We start from the raw sequence: 19,400 nt of genomic DNA, 5'->3' as shown, positions 1-19,400 counted from the left end.
CGGGCTACATTGACGGACAGGATCCGTAGAGAGCAGGCTATTGATGTTCAGTTGTTAGAGTTGAGAGCTAGAACAGAGGAGAGAGGTAATTCAGAGTTCGCGACGAATAGAGATGGTTTGGTGACGTTTAGAGGCCGTATTTGCATTCCTGCTGGTGATGATATTCGGCGAGACGTCTTGACAGAGGCACATACAGCGCCATACTCGATACATCCAGGCAGCACTAAGATGTATCAGGATCTTCGTAGACTCTATTGGTGGCCAGGTATGAAGAAAGATATTGCCATGTTTATTTCTCAGTGCCTAACTTGTCAGCAGGTGAAGATCGAGCACCAGAGACCTGCTGGGACATTGTTTTCATTGCCGATTCCTCAATGGAAATGGGAGCACATTACGATGGATTTCGTGACTGGTCTTCCCAGAACATAGAAAGGTTTTAACTCTATTTGGGTTATTTTTGATCGATTGACCAAGTCAGCGCATTTTCTTCCAGTCAAGATGACATATTCCATGAACCAGTATGCCGAAGAGTACATAGCAGAGATTGTTAGACTTCATGGTGTTCCTGTGTCGATCGTGTCTGATCGTGACCCTAGATTTACTTCAGAGTTTTGGAAGAGTTTGCACAGAGCCCTGGGTACACGGTTAGCATTTAGTACAGCATATCACCCCCAGAGCGATGGTCAATCAGAGGGAGTTATTCAGATTTTAGAGGATATGCTCAGAGCTTGTACTATCGATTATCCTGGTAGCTGGAATTCTAAATTGCCTCTTGTTGAGTTCACGTATAATAATAGCTACCAAGCGACAATTGGCATGGCACCGTATGAAGCACTTTATGGTAGGAAGTGTAGATCTCCCTTGTATTGGGATGAGATTGGTGAGAGGAAGATGCTGGGTCCAGAGTTAGTCCAACAGACTGCTGATGTTGTTGCTGTTATCCGAGAGAGAATGAAGACAGCGCAGTCGAGACAGAAGAGTTATGCCGATGTGCGTCGTAGGCCATTGCAGTTTGAGGTTGGCGATCATGTGTTCTTGAAGATAGCACCTCTTAAGGGTGTGATGCGGTTTGGCAAGAAGGGAAAGTTGAGTCCGAGATTTATTGGCCCATTTGAGATCTTGGATAGAGTTGGTGATCGAGCTTACAGGTTAGCCCTACCGCCAGATCTTGACAGAGTTCATAATGTTTTTCACGTCTCTATGCTCAGGAAATATATTGCGAATCCTTCCCATGTTCTTCGCCACGAGCCATTGGATTTGACGCCGAATTTGACGTACCAAGAGATTCCGGTCCAGATTCTGGATCGCAAAGTTAAAGTGTTGAGGAACAAAGAGATCGGCATTGTGAAAGTCCTTTGGAGGAATCATCTGATTGAAGAAGCCACGTGGGAACCAGAGGATGAGATGAAAGAGAAGTATCCTGAGTTGTTTGTGCAGTGACGTCAATTTCGAGGACGAAATTTCCTCTAAGGAGGGGAGATTGTAATATCCAAGCCTGGTGAACGGTACAGTTTAAGATTTCGTATGTTTATGGATTATTTGGTTAAGATTAAGTTTGATTTAGATGTTAAGAGTTGTGATTATGGGTCATAGTATTGTTGGTTATTATTGTTTTGTGGTATTGTTGATATTAGTTGATGGGTAGTTGTGTTGTATCAGCGTTGCGATTCAATTTTTGTTGCATAGAATTGTTTTGGCCGAGAGCAGACCGCACCCGCGGTGATTTGTGCAGCGCACCCGCGGTCTTTATTGCAGAATTGGTGGAATTGCCGAAGAGACACACACCGCACCCGCGGTCGTCGATTTCAGAAATTTGGTTGAGGTGTCGAAGGCACACCGCACCCGCGGTGAGGTAGCACCCGCGGTGCATGAACAGTAGAAGCGTGTTTTCGAGATTTAAGTGATATAATGCAAGAGTTGGTTCATTTTTCTCATTTCTTCTCCCATTTTCTTGGTTCTTTCTCTCAAGGGAAGGTTAGGGTTTCATTTTCTTTCTTTGATTCAAGCTACTTGTTGGATTATTGAAGCGTGATCAAGGTTCTTGTGGGTTCAAGGAGCTAAGGTAAGCTTGTGGTATAGTTTATTCTTGGTTTTGGTGTTGGGAGAAATCATGGGTTTGTTGATGGTGTCGGTTTTATGGATTTAATGGTATGAGTTTGTGATTATTGGGTTATTGATGGTGCAAATTATGGTTTATTGTTGTAGGTTGTGTACCAAGGGTATAGATTCAAGGTTCCAAGTGTTGTAAGTGGAATTTATTTCCTTGTGCTCACATGATAATATATGTATTGTGTTTCAATGGTTTTAAAGTGTTATTCCCTTCCATTTGATTCATGCTATGTAATAATACACCTTGTTGTATATTAGAGACATTCTTATGTCTCAATTATGTTAAAGGGAATACAAAAGAAAATAGAGTCTTCAAAGTGTTTGTTTTAATGCCAAAGAGAGAATTCAAATGTTTTATTGGATTGATAGATACATAGTCAGAGATTGCATGCAATTAGTTGATCAACGACCATAGGCTTATATCCCTCAGAGTTATCGATGTATATCGATGGGATATAGGTACAGAGACAGAGTTACTATATAGATATCAATCCAACAGAGAAAAGATAAATATCATCGTTATTGTTATCCATTCTATGATATTCATGTTTCAGAGTTGATGGTATTTAATGTTTTCAAAGCATGTTTTCAGAGTGTGATATGTACATTGCTATGTAAGAGTTCCATTTGCTGAGTTTTATACTCATTTCAGTTATTTCATGTGATGCAGATATGAGCGACGAGCCGGGACGTTGATTGAGGCCGGAGTCATATTCATATAGAGATGGAGGAAGGAAAGATTATTTTGATAGCATTTTGGACATGATCATAAAAATGATATTTTGTTTTTTTGTTGTAACATTTGATTGATCATGTGTATACTTTTGACTATATGGAAATGTATTTTAAACCTTCTTTCCTTCAAGAAAAATTTTAAATTCCGCTGTTATTTTATGAATTCGGGTGAGAGGGTTACACGATGGGTATGAGGATGAATTTAATAAATGGGTATGATGATGGAGGTATGAAATCCGACTCATACCCTACCCATTGCCATCCCTAATCTCCTCCGTTGTTTTGGCCTCCGCCACGTTATGCGTCACGTTCTTTGTTAGGGTCAATCGTATGACACCTAAAACCTGTCGGTCAAGGAGCTCCCAATCATCATCCTCCATCTTTTCCGGTTTCTTTCCTGATAGAGTTTGATGCAGCTTCTTACTGTACAGATAATCTCTTATCTGTAACCGCCAAAACGAAAAATCTGCTCCATCGAACTTGTTGATTCCTGGTCCCGATCCATCATCTCCGGCCATCACTTCTCTAGCCTTAGCAAAAAATCTAAAAAATCTTTTCTGATGTGGAAGATCAGACAAAGCTGCAACCACAGAGCATACTCAGAATTCTTAAGAATTTGCACAACAAGGCTCTGATACCAGTTGTTGGGGAATTACACCGAAGCGATGCCGATCAAGATGATAATAGTACCCAAATTTTGCGGAATAAAATAACCAACATGAATACAAAGATTTATGTGGTTCACCCAATATAGGCTACGTCCACGGAGCCCTGCAACTTTTATAACTGGAAGAAATATTACAACAAGTGTATACACCAATACACTCAATATTTCTAACACTCCCAACCCGAGTATACCGAGAAAATAATTTCTCTAACTCACACAAGAGAATTCTCGCACTCAAGAAAAAAATACACTCTTTTTTTCTATGCACTCTCTTTTTATCAAAGCTAAAAAGCTTTTGATTTTGGGATACAATGACTGAAGAAATTGAGCTCTATTTATAACTAATTCACTCGTCCAGCTTTCAGAAAAAATCGATGTGGGATACCAATTTTCTTAATTTTTTATTCAGCAGACCCCACCTCACCTAACAATCTTATTCAGGACTAAAGTATTCAAAATGCTCAAAAATTCTCATCTTTCAAAAAGAATAAAGATCCAAGTTATGTGGGAGAGAGTCCGGTAAAAGTGAGTAATGAGGAACAAAGTATTCTAAGAAAAATCAGGTTTGTCATTTCTCCTAGAAGTGAAATTGGTTATAAATGGAACGTGACTCAACACAAAATTTTAATTGGCCACTTACCAAAACTAAAAATCACGTTGTTAAGAAAAGGAGAAGCCATGAGAAATACCAGGAAAGATAACAAGGCAAAATTTTGAAGAATACCCATTGATAATATCGTCTGATCGAAGAGGAAGCTAACGTAGAAAGGAGAGAAAATTACAAAATAGGGCAGATTGTTATATTTGTTGACTATAATATTTGAGTATTTTCAAATGTTCTCAAGACACCGGACATTGTATCTCAAAAATCGGTAACAGAGAACAATAATGGCTAAAATTATCGCCATGGAATTGGCAGTAGCTGCAATCGCTATATAACAAAAATATTAGTGGCAAACATTACACAATTCAGAATATAACAAGCATGAATACAAAATGACACATTTAACATTGAGGAGTTCGTAGATTATAATTTATAAAAGTTTCGACTTGTATGGAGTAGGCTTGTGAGCCATTTTTGTAAATATATTGTATTTTCTTTGTTGGAGGTTGGGTAATATCGTATACAAAGTATGACAAAAAATGGTGACGATTTCCATTTTGTATTGTCGTAAAATCTTGTAAATCTCCAATTAATACAATGTTAAAGTAGGTGCACAACAAACCAACTTATGGCATGAGCTTTAATTGATTCTTATGTTAAAAAAATCTTTATTTTAATAATGCACTACAACAAAAATCCTATTTAACAACACATCAAAGACAACGGTTTTAACAAAAACCGTTGTCTTTTTACTTTTAACAACGGTTTTAACAAAAACCGTTGTCGTAGCCTAAAAAAATCCGCTCAAAGACAACAGTTTCTTTAAAACCGTTGTCTTTAATATATCTACGACAACGGTTTTTAAAAACCGTTGTCTATGAGCGTTTTTTTTTTCCTACGACAACGTTTTTTAAAAACCGTCGTCTATGAGCGTTTTTTTTAGGACTACGACAACGGTTTTTAAACTGTTGTCGTATAAGCGTTTTTCTTCAAGCTACGACAACGGTTTGTAAAAAACTGTTGTCTTTCAACTGGTTTTTCTACAAATTTTGTTGCCAATATTAGATTTCGCGATGGCCTAAGTAAAATCTGTCGCTACATTTAGCGACGGGTAATACTATACCGTCGCTAATTTAAATATTGCGACGGTTTATGTATACCCGTCGCAAAAATTTGCGACGTCGCTACATTTAGCGACGGGTAATACTATAATAGCGACTGTTTTCCAAAAACGGTCGCTAAATTTAGCGACGGTTTTTGTATAACCGTCGCTAAATTTAGCGACGGTTTTATTAAACCGTCGCCGATCTCTAATTAACGACGGTTTATATTTAACCGTCGCTCAATAAAGCGACAGTTCTTATAAAAGCGTCGCTACTTTTAAATCGGCGACAGTTGAAAAAATAACTGTCGCTAATTGCGACGGTTTCATCAAAACCGTCGCAAACTGTCTATAAATATCCCAACCCTCAGTCCATTTTCTACCCTACCACTTCACAACACTTAAAATTTTTCTCACTTACACAATTTTCATTTCGTTTTTCTCTTTAAAGATTAATAAATTTTTACCACTTCACAACACTTAAAATTTTTATCCCTTACACAATTTTAATTTCGTTTTTTTTTAAAGTTTAATAAATTTTTAAAATCAAGAATATAATATTTTCGACTGAAATTTTTTTTTATTTTACTGACAAAAATAGCGACGGAAAGTATAAAAAACCGTCGCTAATATTAGCGACGAAATTGAATTAATGCCGTCGCTAAATTTAGCGACGGTGTATAAAACCGTCTCTATTTAGCGACTATTTTTATTACGACCGTCGCTAATTTTAGCGACGGCTAACGATGATTTCCGTCGCAAATTTATTTGCGACGGTTATTTAAAAACCGTCGCAAATTGTAACTACAACTACACTCCAGAACCGTTGTCTTTTAGCGAATTCTTTAACCACATGACCTTTAACAACGGTTTTGTATACCTACGACAACGGTTTTTCATCGTCAACTTTAGACGTCTACGACAACGGTTTTTCACCGTTGTCTTTGAGCACACCCTTTAACCACAGGGCTTCTAACAACGGTTTTAAAAGGCCTACAACAACGGGGAAAAACCGTTGTCGTAGGCCTTTTTCCTTTTAGTGATGTTTTACGATATTATCCAATTATGACATTTAGTTTATTTGTATACTCATGCAAGCTGCAGATATAATGTCTTTCAATATACTTGTTTGCACAATATTTTGATTTTCGGGCGCAGTCTGGTACAAGGATTGCTATCAAGATCTATTTAAGTCCAGGAGGTCTTGGGTTCTAATTCTGGGAAGGTAAAAACTCCAGTGCCTGAGCTGGATAAGTCCTATGCGTAATGGTGCATTGGTATGAGCCGAGGCCCATGCTATGTCATGGCCTATGACCGTTACCGTCAATCGCTACTAGGTAATTACTGCATCTTACGTTAGCTGTTCCAACCAAGAAGTCACTTTGCTCATCATTATGTCTTAATGATGTTTGTGAATTTCCCCAAACAAGAATACATTAAAATTTTATTGTTGTCATTCTCGGCTAGACCGACGCCCCAACCGCCGTGGCTCCCCAGTTCACCACTGCCTCTATCGGAATCTGCTCGCAGTCTCCTTTCGCTGTTGCTTCTGGATTGTCCACTGGAGTCCAATTGGGTTTTAGTTTCCCTTCCCTGCAAGAGCGAACACTACTCCCTTCCCGAGCCATGGTTTTGCGAATACCACATCCAAAAAAGATTTCCCTTCGGTTGTTTATGCTTCTTTTACAGCTATTAGTAATCTCTCTTCATTTTTCTCAAGTACTATGTGCTGCTATTCGGTTCCCTGAATTTTCTTAATGTCTTGATTGGAGTAGACTCTTTACTTCTTTCTGCTTTGTATGATTAACCTTGGGGTACTTTGACTCTCCTACAAAAATTTGAGGGAATCACGACTGGTTTTGCCACAATATTTGTATCGCCCCAAAAATTTGAAGGTCCACGTAAACCACATGCATGCAATTATTAAATTACTTGTGTATTTCAATTAATTGTTTTAATTTCATAAATTAATTATGTTGTGCATGTTGACATGTTTAAAATATACTTTTCTGCATGGTTGCATTAAAATGTATTTTTAAAGGATATTCGAGTTGTGATCGAGGAACGGAGATCGAGGGCTAAAAAATAGAAAATGTTTTTTATAAAATAGTTGTTTTTAATTATTTAAAATATGATTGATTCTTTTTATTATTTTTGAAATAAGGAGTTTTCATGTTATTTTATACACCGGAACGTAAGTTTTATCGGTGTTGGTTTTTCTACAAAAATATGAACGTATTGGCAACCCGACTAATAAAGTCACAAACTCTATTAAACAAAATATTTTAATTAAGCACTAATGGGTCTAATTTACCTACTTAGTAGGCTTAAGCATTATTAGTAACTTAATTAAGTATTTAATGTTTTAAACCCCACCCAAGCCCTCACATCACACGCCCCACACTTTCAATTCTCTCCAACTCTTATACATGACACACCCATACAATACTTTGAAGAAAAGTTCGAAGGTTTCAAGGCGAATTCATCCTAGGGTTCTTGTCGCCGTTCTTAACAATCGTCAACAAATAATCATGCGTTAAATACGCAAAGGCACTCATATTTCTTTCCTTCAACATCAATCACACCATATTAATCATCTAAACTTATTTTGAAGGAAAAACATGGCACACAAGTTGAATTTTCGTAACTTCATGCATATGTGTTCTAAACTTGGGTTATTTGATTCCAAATTCATGTTTTATTTGTGTTAAGGTGCTGCCATGGCTAGGGTAGTGATCAAGGACGTTTTTCACGAAGTTTAGAGTCCTAAGATACCACAAAAAACGCTGCACATGAAAACAAATACAAGTTGGAATAACTTTTCTGTCTTGTGTGTCTTAAGGACTCGATGGGTTAGGTCCTAGGCACACAAACAAGAGTCTATGGCTTGAAGGGTTCTCGGCCGATCGCATGGTCTGCTGTTAAGCCTTCGAGTTTGAGTTCGAGCTAGGGGTCTGGTCCGTGGGTTCTAAGGGTCATGGAGGGTGCCTAAGGGGGTTGGTCAGGGTCTGGTCCAGCATGGCTCGAGGGTGGCTCGAGGAAATCGAGACATGGCTCGGGTTGAAACTTGTGGGTCAAGCTACAAGTATTTTTCACTGTTGCATGTGATCCGTACACGTATTATTTGTTATCCAGAATATGATGTGTTGAGTCTTTAGACTCACTAGGTGTGATTGATGCAGGTGATTGTGATGATTATGTTAATGGAGGTCTTGATGGTTGATCTGACTGGACTGAAGGTACTCATAACCCGAGGACCGACGCTAATTTTTCGCACTAGTTTATGATTGTGATTTATGTTAAGAATGTTTTTACGGTAATTTATTTATGTTTATGAATGGTTTTTGAGAGGTTATAGTATGAGCTATACTTTTCAAATAATGTTTTTAGGTTGGTAAAATGTTTGACGATTTTATGCTTTAAACTATTTCTTTTGGATTTTTAAATGTTAGTTGGTTGTTTTATTTTTAAAATATTGTCAACGTATTTTTAAGTATATATATGTATATTTTGAATTATTCAAATTAAGGAGAAAAAAAAATTTTCTAGTACGATTTAAGAAAACGAGTAGCAGACGTTTCAATATTGATCACTGTGATGTTACTCTATGTTATTTCCATGTTGGCTCCTTGTAGATATTTACATGCCACTGCCCTTTATTTCTTGGCTAGTATCGAGTTCGTGTGGAGAGTTGGGTGGTTTTGTGCACCCCACCGATAAACAAATCATTCAAGCCATGTGTTGGCATAACTCCCTGCTAGATCACTTGCTCTCTTGTTCAGTGAATGTGCATATGACCATGAATTGGTAGCCAAGAGGTAACTCTGATATTTTTCTTTGTGTGTTGCACATCACTTGGGTCACATTCCCCATACCCAAGCAGCCATTTGCATGCATTGCACTTCAGTTAGACTTCTTTCTTGCATACACGTCTACTTATTGTTCTTGCATGTGGTGGCTCCGCTCTCTATCTGTTGACTGTTGGTTTGCATTCTGATTATTGGATGTTGTTGGGAGTGGAGATGGGTTGAATGTGATGCTGGGTGTTGGTGGTTTATTTAGAGTTAATCCAAATAACTCTCTTCTTACATTACTTGTAATATAAATCGGCTTGCCCAACTCTCCACACCTTATTATTCCTTTAATCGATTTCGTGATAAACCGGAAACATCCAATATAATAAAAGTGGCCTACTGGCGCCAACTTATTTGATTATTTTCATTATTGAAACGCAAAATAAATATTTACATAAGTGGCCCTAAGGCCCACATCACCTGGAGTCTTGAAACAAAGGACACAATATGTACAAAAGTGGCTAGTAAACCTACTTTATCCATGATTTCTCATAACATTCAACAAAAACATAAATCAAAATATATAAACAAGTGGCCACCTGGACAACAACCCACGTTCAAAATCTCTTTTCAAGAAGAAAGAGACCCCGCTCTCGGCATACTACTTTTCAAATCATAAATTAACTCACAAAAATGGATGCGAAGCCCACTTTCGCTACCATATTTCGCAGTACTCAAGCAAGGATAACCAAAAAGAAACATATGCTAAAATGGCCATAAGGCCAACTCCCTGCTGAATAAAAGTTCATCTGCTCTCTTTACTCACTCTCTCAACAAGCTGATCAAATATTGCTTAATTCATTCTTCCAGCAATGTGCTCACATATACCAACTTAGGATCATCAAGCTCCCCTAAGTTGATATTTTCTAACGTGTCTTGTACCTCATGTTGGCCATCTTCCAGTTGAAATGACGCCATTAATAACTCTTCAACTTGATGCTCATCTTTCTCATACTCCTCTTCGAACTCATATTCATAAACCATTCCCATCCCATGGGTATTCCACTGTTCCTCATCGCATACTCTATCCAAAACCAGCTGTACACATACTTTCCACACTGAGGCTGCAGCCACCTCTTTCTCCTTTTGGTTGTACTCAATCATCGATCCCCTCGATCGTCAGCTGAATCATCGGCCTATATGACCCGATGACAGTAGATTTAAGTTTCTGGTTCAACACTGAACTTGGGGTTGGGGACTGCATGTAAACTGGACTCCATTTTCTATCCTCGCCACATACTTTGATGGGTCTGAAATCCCCGTTATAGTATCTAGCCTCCACTGTGTTGGCATGAGCTTGGAAAGGCTATGTATTGGCTTCCACATCATCTCTTTTCCAAAGTAAAAGGAACCGGTGCATTGAGGATGAGACGCATTGATTTGCATGGATCCAATCTCTACCTAAAATAGCTTGGAAATTGGTAGAGGAGTTCACAACAAAAAATGAGCACATAAATGACATACTTCCCTCAGTAACATCAGCTGGGAAAACCCCAATGTTCTTGGTGGTTTCCTCTGTAAACGCAGCAACAAAAACTTCTGTGGGGATTAGGTCGTCTTCGCTTTTGCCCAAATTTTTCAACATCCTCACTGGCAAGACATTCACCATCAAGCCATTGTCGATTAACACTTTGGACACATGCTTGCCATTTACATGAGCCTTGATATATAAAGGCCTTATGTGCTTAGTCATAGCGGCTGTTGGCTTTTCCAAAATCACCTGCTTAGGCTTGTTAGGGTGATCTTCTCTGATGATAACTCTTGAACATCCTTCGGGGAGTTTGCTGCCAATCTTTACCTCTTCAACTGCTATTTCTGACACTGACTCCCCGCACTCTTCCTCTAAAAGTTTAAACCTTTCTGGTAGTATCATCACACCTGTGGCATAGTCCACTGAAATGTGGAACTTCCCTACACAGAAACTGAGTGTTTTCCTTTTTCGATTCTCATCCTCACTCAGCAAATCATCGTCTATGTCTACAAGCTTATCTTCAGTGGCGGACCTACCAAACTTTGACCTATTTCTCACTTTTGATTCGATGACTGGCATTTCAAGTGTGGGTTCATTATCCACCTTGGAAAGTTCTTTGTCTTTGTAGCGACTCTTTCCCTCAACAGCCTTCTTTTCTGAGTCGGTTGGCCTAGGAAATTTTCTATGTTGGGCCACTCTACATTCGTCGGTGAATTCTTTTCTGGTAGAGCGTAAAAATCTTGGTCGAACTTCCCTTATCTCTACGGTCTTTCTCACCGGAGCTACATTCACATGCCGACTTTTATCATGATAGAGTGACTTATTCCTGATTTCTATCTTTCGTGGTTCGACTCCGTACACGTTTATGTTATCCAAGTGTCTTTGGGGCTGACTGTGAGATAACTCCCCTATGCACCATTGATTTTTATGCATTGGTCTCTCAAGGAAATGTTGGTTCCTCGGCCCAGAAGTCGCAGATCCGTCAACATTCCTGGGCAACCGCTGTTGAACTGGTCTTGGTCAACCATCCCTATATTTCCCAGAAGCCTCAAACATTTGGCCCTTTGAGATCCAGCATTTCTTAATCTTTTTTTCAGTCACCGAATGGTGTCTTCCTCTCTTGTCATTCAACAAATTTCTCAAATCTGTGACATTCACATTTACCGACGTCGCAGGAGGAAATGGTTCATTGTCCAAGTATTCTCGACATTTCATGTCATCCTTAACAGGCATTTGATGATCGGGTAGAAAAATAATAAAGTTTTCTTTAACCAGAAAATCAAAGATGTCATTTGTTTTGGAAACATCGAATGTATACTGCATGTCCTTGGGAGGTTGGGCGGTGCTCTTCTTCTCTGACTCCTTGGATTTTCTCTCGAGTAAATGGACTATGCACGAGCCGTTCGATTGAATTTCGGCCAACACAATCTCTTCCACCTCCTGGTAATAAAAGCCCATTGTTGTTTTCTTCTTAGACGACTCTTATGTCAATAATTTCTCGTACTCCCCAACCTTTGCTGCAAGTTCAAAGAAATCTCTAAATTCCATACCCTGAAACTTCTTCCGCACCTCAAAGTGTAGCCTTTTTTGGGTTATTTTTACAAACTCAGTCTCTGGCATAAACACCTTGCACTGTTCTTTGTTTTCTTGAACCTATCAATGAACATATCAGCTGTTTTTCTTTTTTTCTAAACATCCTTGACAAATCAGCAATGCACACCTCAGGCTCAGTTTGGTAAAACTCAGTATGGAATTTCTTCTTCATATCTTGCCAACTTAAGATTGAGTTTCGGGGAAGTGCGGCATACCACAAAAATGCAGTGCCAGTAAGGGTACTTGGGAACAATCTCAATTTCAAACTAGTAAAGTTTTCCAAGTTCGCCAGCTCCCTACACCTTATAGTGAACCTAGAAATGTGCTCAATGCTAGATTGACTATCTTCTCCAGAAAATAGGCTGAAATCTGGTACCTTGTAACCTCTGGGAAATGGATTGTTGACATCTATGTGGTTGGGGTATGGCTTGTGAAACTCTGGACGGCCAATTTGTATCAAGGTCGGCCCATACATTTCTTGCACATTTTCTCTCACCATATCAAGATCGATCAATGCTACATTTCGATTGGGGAGCGGATGGTGATAATAGTTTGCCCCCCACCCGAGTCTGAGCCCCTGCACTGTAACCAGCATTCCATCCTTGGAAACTTCCATCAACTCTCTGATAACCTAAGTGGGGTATATCATCATACATTCCTGGTTGATACAAAGGATTAGTAATCGCATAGACTTTGTTGACAGGTTTTTTTGAACTCCCTGCCCCATCTGTACGCGGATATGGCCGAACTCTTCCACCTAAAGTTTCCTTATTTTTATGTGGTGGTGTGTACCTTCCTTCCTGTTGGTTTGGGAGTGCGAACTCCGGGCGGCAAAGATTTCCAGCCCTCGAGTTTCCTGCTCCCTGGTCAAATTCATGGACTTGGTTGCTTCCCTGATTCCCTTCTTTTTCACTTGCATTCTGCTCTTTGTTGGTTGACTGGTTCGGTTTACCCAATATTGTCTTCAAGCAATCAGACACATCTTTGGACAGTGCTTGTGATATTTCTTCAATTTTCATCGCAGTCAACTCTTCAACCAGACTATTTGAAATATGAGCATATACCTCTGGAACATGACTTGGATGCAAATCCAACTCCCTGGTTGGCTCTTCAGCAGCCGGTTATTCTGTCTGCTGAGCATGAGTCTCTTCCTGGCTTGGTAGAGACTCCCTATCCCTTTGATTGATGTTTTGTTTCCTTCTTTGCCGCATAATGATGTCCCACCGGGCGTGCCAAAAATTGTTTTCATAATATTTTGATTTGCAGGCGCGTCAGGTGCAAAAATGCACCAATTTGTGTAAAAACAATTAAAATCTAACTTCTAAGAATCATGACGATTATGGACACTAAATTTGACCGTTCGTTATAGTCTCCTAAACAAATACAATGCTGAAACGAAAGAAAAGACAATAGAACTTGATGAAATAAACTCCCAACGTTGATTGTGTATCAACAAATCAGTAGTAAATTACAAAAACATGAAAAAATATAACAAAATAGTGCTAGAATATGTACGAGGATGCTAAAATATGACTGAAAAAGCATGAAAAAACTTGACTAAATCTATGAGAATTCTGCAGGGAGTTGCCTGGAGTTTTTACGATGTGTGTTGTGTGTTCTCTCTGTTCTGTCGTCTGCCTCCTTTTCTTCACTGCGTGGTACGGTTTCTTCCACACTTCCCATGACTCACTATCTGCACATGTTCCTTTCCCACGATCTCCTCCCATTCTGCACGTTGTTTGACCTACTCAAACAAATTTTGAATTAATGGGCTTCTTATATGATGAACTTCTTCCATTTATCTTCTTGAGTTTAATTAAATTTTGGGCCTAATTAAAATATGCCCCCAACAATACTATATGCATCATAAGATATGTCTCTTTAACGTAAGATAATGAAACTCATTAGGAAATATACCATATATTCTAAACAGGTTCATAGTCGATTCAGCCGCCTAAAATAAGGATAAAGGTCGCTTGAGCTTGAGACTAGCATCTAGATATAAACGTCATTTTTCAATGGTAAGGGCATAGAGATGTCATGTAATGCCCAAAACTAGTACACGTAAACTCATGCATAATTATAAAGTTTAATTTAATTAATTAATGATTTAAATTAAATGGTGCTTGAAACGTGATTAAATTATTATTAAATGTTTATATACTCAAGTTTACGCAATTTAAAATGTTTTCACGAGTTTTAGCTTTTCAGATGAATAATCGATATTGGACCAGGGAAAGAAGATCGGAGACGATTAAGGCGCATAAATTGCATGTTATAATTTAAGCCAAGAAAAATTATTTATTTTAAAAGATTCACGAATTTTAGTATTTAAGGACTAAATTCAAAAATAAGATGTTTAAATACGTCCACTCGAAATAAAATATTTTAACAATTATTTTTATTACTTAATTAATTAAATTAAGTAATATTTTAATCAATGGTAGAATGTAAATTGTAGGACTCTTAATAAAAGAATATATATATGTTAATTTTGAAATTTTAGTATTTAATCTTTTAATTTGGGATAAAATATTTTATAATGATTTTTATGTCATAATTAATTTATTAATTAGTATTTAAGTTGGATTAAGATTTTGAGTATTTTATTTAACAATTTTTAAAAAAATATATAGGAAATATTAATATTTTAAATTAGGGATAAACTTTTTGTAAATTTGGTACTTAATCTTTTTAAATTAAAGGGTGAGATTTTTAGTGCTTATTTAAATTGTTGATTAGAGTTTTAATCTACCTAAAAAACCTAATAAAATCTATAAAAAAAAAACAAAAAAAAAAGAGTCCTAAGTCTACTTTTGTTCAAAACATATGCCACTCTCGGCCACAACTTATACACCAAGAACACACACTCACACACACAAAACACCCATAGTTGGCCGAGAATTTCCCTTAGGGTAGGAGGAAATTTTTGGTCTTCTTCCATCAGAACCTCCAACCGATCACTCCCACAATATTACTTGATTAGTTTAGCCACTTTCTAGCAAGAAAAACGCAGCACTACGCCCTCCGATCGCCCACCACTTTGGTTCGAGCTTTTAAAAACGCAAAGACATGTTTTAATCCTTCTTTTACGCATCGATCTTGTCATATTATGTATGTTGATACAAATTATGCATGAAAATTTATTGTTTATATGCAAACATGCGATTAAAACAATGGAAACCATTTTCTGAAAATTTTTGTGGCATGTTTCATACGTTTTCTTGGTTTTCTTGATCAATACTTCGGTTGGACCCCTGTGGACGTGGCTGCGGCTGTATGGCTAGGATTTGGGGTGTGTTTTGGGTCATGGCTGATGGCTGGTAAGAAGAAATCACAGACTGAAACGGCAAGAAGCGTGGCTAGTCTCCTGTGCTTGAACCTTGAGTTCAAGGGCTGTCATGGATTCGTTCGATCAGTTCAGTGCACGGGTTGGCCAGGGGTTCTTGGATATGGTTTAGGCAGTCTCTAAGGGTCTTAGGATGAGCCTAGTTAAGGTGGTTCAAGGCTTGGTTGGCTGGAGAAAGCACTGGAAACAGAAACGTGAAAGCTGTACAGAAGTGGGTCTCATGGAAGGGCTGTAGGTGTTCGGCCTTAGGGTGTCAGTCAGGGACTGGACCAGGGCTCTTGGCAATGGTTTGGGACGTGTCTTAGGGTCCTAGGGTGAGCCTAGATAGGGTGGTTCATGGGCTGGTTGGCTGGGAAGAAGGCTGGAACTAGAAAACCACATCTGCACAGGATTGGAGTGCATGTAGGGGCTATAGGTGTTGGATCTTGTTGTTCAGCGTAGGGCTGGTCCAAGGCTCTTGGCTACAGTTTGCGGCATGTATTAGGGTCTTAGGGTGAGCCTAGTGGTGGTCGTTCATGGGCTAGAGAACGCTGTAGGACCAGAAACATGAAAGTTGCACAGTTTGAGTCTCATGTAGCTACTGTCATGGTTCTGATGTTTTGACGCTTGGGCGCTGGTCCTGAGTTAAAAAGGGCTTAATCATGGTCTTATGTTATGTCTAAGGGTCTAGCATAGGGCTTGGTTCAGGTTCGGGTCGAGTCGATTGAAGCGTGGAGTCGTTAGAAGCGCATAGGGGTCGTAGCGCGTTTCTTTGGGACAGCTTGTTTTCTATGGATCGTAGGTTGTTTTAAGTTAGTTCGATTATGGTTCGGGGATAGTTTAGGCTCTTGAACAGTAGGTTATGGTGTTGGCTAAGTATGGTTCGAGTCCCGAGTCGTTCGGTAAGCCGTAGGCTATTTTAATTAATTCGAGAGACACATGTGTATGTTTGGGATTTTGTGCTAAGTTTAGTTATTTAAATTCTAAGGTTATGGCAGCAAATCCACGGTGTTCCCAATTAAGTCCATGATGTTCATAAATATGTATCACGTGCAAAATAATTATTTTTGAGCTATGCGATTTGTCTTGTGGCCAAATTACGTTACGAGATTGGAAACCGATAAAGCATGACCGGGGACCTCTCCACCCGGTAAAGTATGACCGAAGATTTATATATGTGGGAGTGGACATCCAATCGAAAGGCTGTGGTGATCCCTGCCGGCCCAGTACTGTGTTTAGTTTGATCAAACGATTTATGTGTATGGGCCACTTGCATTGAACAGAACTCTACGCAAAATTATTTACGTTTATGATTATGCATAACAAGTATGAAAAATATGATATTTATGAAATTGTTTATGCAAGGAAGTCACGTCATACATATTTATGCTTATAATATTTTATGTACAAGATAAGTTTAAATTGAATGGATTTTATTACCTATTATTCGTTATTCACGGTTTATGCATGTTGAGTCATTAAACTCACTAGACTTGATCGATGCAGATGATGTAGTTGAGGAGACGGGAGGTGGTGACCAGTGAGCAGGCTCGTGCTAGTGGCAGTGCAAACCTGAGGACCTTGTAGTTTAAGTTATAATATTACGCACGTTTTAAAACTATTTATTCTGAATTTTTATTTATTAGGATTTGTGATAAGCAAATTAAAATTATAATCTTGTTAGACAATTTTTAAATTAAATTAGTGTTTTTTTTATTTTTAGATTAATTGGATGTTGATAATGTATTTTAAATGATGGAGTTTTAAAATTAATATTATTATAGTATGAGTGGTGACCGTTAATTTATTTTAAGAGCTATACTTTTGATAAATTATTTAATAATAAAATTTAAACTTTTCCTCAAATGTTAAAGTATTAATATTTTAAGATATGGTTCGTCACATGTCCATTCATACAGATGGGTGATCATTTGATGATGCACTGAACAACCCTCCCTTGTTATGACCAAATGTTTATCACTTATTGAGTGGAATTATCAGTGGTTATAGTTGTAAACCATTAGTCTTTTGACCCAAAACAACATGGAGGTTCTACGTACCAACATGCACTTTGATCCTTACCGACTCCATTAAGGGTCATCAGATGGCCAGGATGAGTGTAGTTTCGAAACACGTAGGATTCAATGCATTGTAGTCGGTGCTTCATCGCACACCTATGGGGAAGATATCATATATGATCAACTAGTTAATAGTGCAACAAATATCTGACCAGAGTAAGACATATGTATTTTTTGAAAGATGTTTTCTCAGTTGCACATACCATATCACTTTTATTACTCAAATATATATCACACCGTTATCGAATTCATTTGCAACTCTTGATATACCATTGAAATTCGATCAGAATATATGAGTTTAAGGGACCGGATTGTACGCTAACCATAACTTAAGGTTCTTGCAGGAACTATTAGTGATACATAGAAGATCATGAGGCGTTGCTACTAGATGCTCTTACCATGATCTGATGGGTGAAATCAAACTTGAGTTCTGACGTTCTTGATCTAGGGGTTGATGAAAAGAATGTGACAATTAGGGTCAGCCCGAATAAGAATAAATATTATTCTGAATCGTATGAAGTTGTGAACTCATGGCTAGCTATATCCTTGAACCATTGAGTGTCACACAAGTATTGAATTTTGTGTTCACATTGAGATAGTCAAGTTCAAGAAGTTGAATTTGGCGACTGTAGTTTGATGGATAATGGAAATGCATATTTTAGTGAAGAAGTTTACAAAACTGGCAGCTGCCTAAAATGGATCAGTGGAAAATGGTCTTTCGAAATTTTTAATTTTCATTATGTGAACGCGATTTGTACCCTCAACATATCGGCGATGTCTGATCGTCACTGTAGTTTATAATGAGTTCACATTATTTATTTAGTAAATTTAGAATCCAGTAATTCAATAATAATAATAGCAGTGGTGACTAATATGTGTGTGTATGCGTGTATATGGATATATGAAATATATTGTATTATCAAAAGTTTATAATAATTTAATTATGCATAGTATTTTCAGGAATAGAAAATATGTCAATGAAATATTTTGAATAATGAAATTAATGTATCATGTTTCAAGTTAATTCTTGATTAGATCATGAATTAAAAGTTATAAATATTTCATTAAGTATTTTATGAAATAACATAATTTTTACGCACAAAATTCCATTATCTCCTTCTCAAAATTTTCGGTCACCCTTATATTTCTAGGGAATATTTCGGCCACTCTTTCTCTGTTCCGCAGTCTGATCTCTGAATTCAAGCGATCCAATCTCTACATAAACTTCGTTTAGATCTCTTGTGCGATCTATACAAGGAACAAATTTTCTGATTGTAAACTTTATTTGGCGATCGGAAAAGGAGGAAGATCATTTCGTAGTGATTTACAAGAATGACTATTCCCGCTTAAAACACGGAATAGGTGGAGTCGACGTTATACACAATGTCAATTCAGATCCAAATACCTTATAAATGATTTAAATCATACGACACTCAAGGCAACATTCCATGGAACATGCAATGTGAAGTTAATGTTAGGATTGTCAGCTGACTCTCGAGTATTACCCATAATTTACGATAAACCATTAGAGCAGTCAAGTATAAAATAAAAATAGGATCATAGTTCGAGCGTACTTATATATTACTAAAGCAGCAAAGAAGTAATATTCTATTGTATTTTTGGGAGAGTGTTATAGTAAGTTAATCGGAAATCAATTAAGTTAAGAACTAAACATTTGGCTCCAAAATAAATTATTCTTCGGATAAAATTAATTCATGCTAACAGTATCGATGGCCTCCTTCCAACCTTTTTTTGCAATTCAAAATGCATGTTACCTGAGGAGGCATGGTTAATTTTGTCTTTTCCAACTTGTTGGCGACGAGATAAAATAAATATATTAATTCCATCCAAGGAAAAGT

Source organism: Primulina huaijiensis, chromosome 8, assembly GCF_012295235.1.
Source record: "Primulina huaijiensis isolate GDHJ02 chromosome 8, ASM1229523v2, whole genome shotgun sequence".
Lineage (NCBI taxonomy): Eukaryota > Viridiplantae > Streptophyta > Magnoliopsida > Lamiales > Gesneriaceae > Primulina > Primulina huaijiensis.
This window is presented reverse-complemented; position numbering follows the sequence as displayed.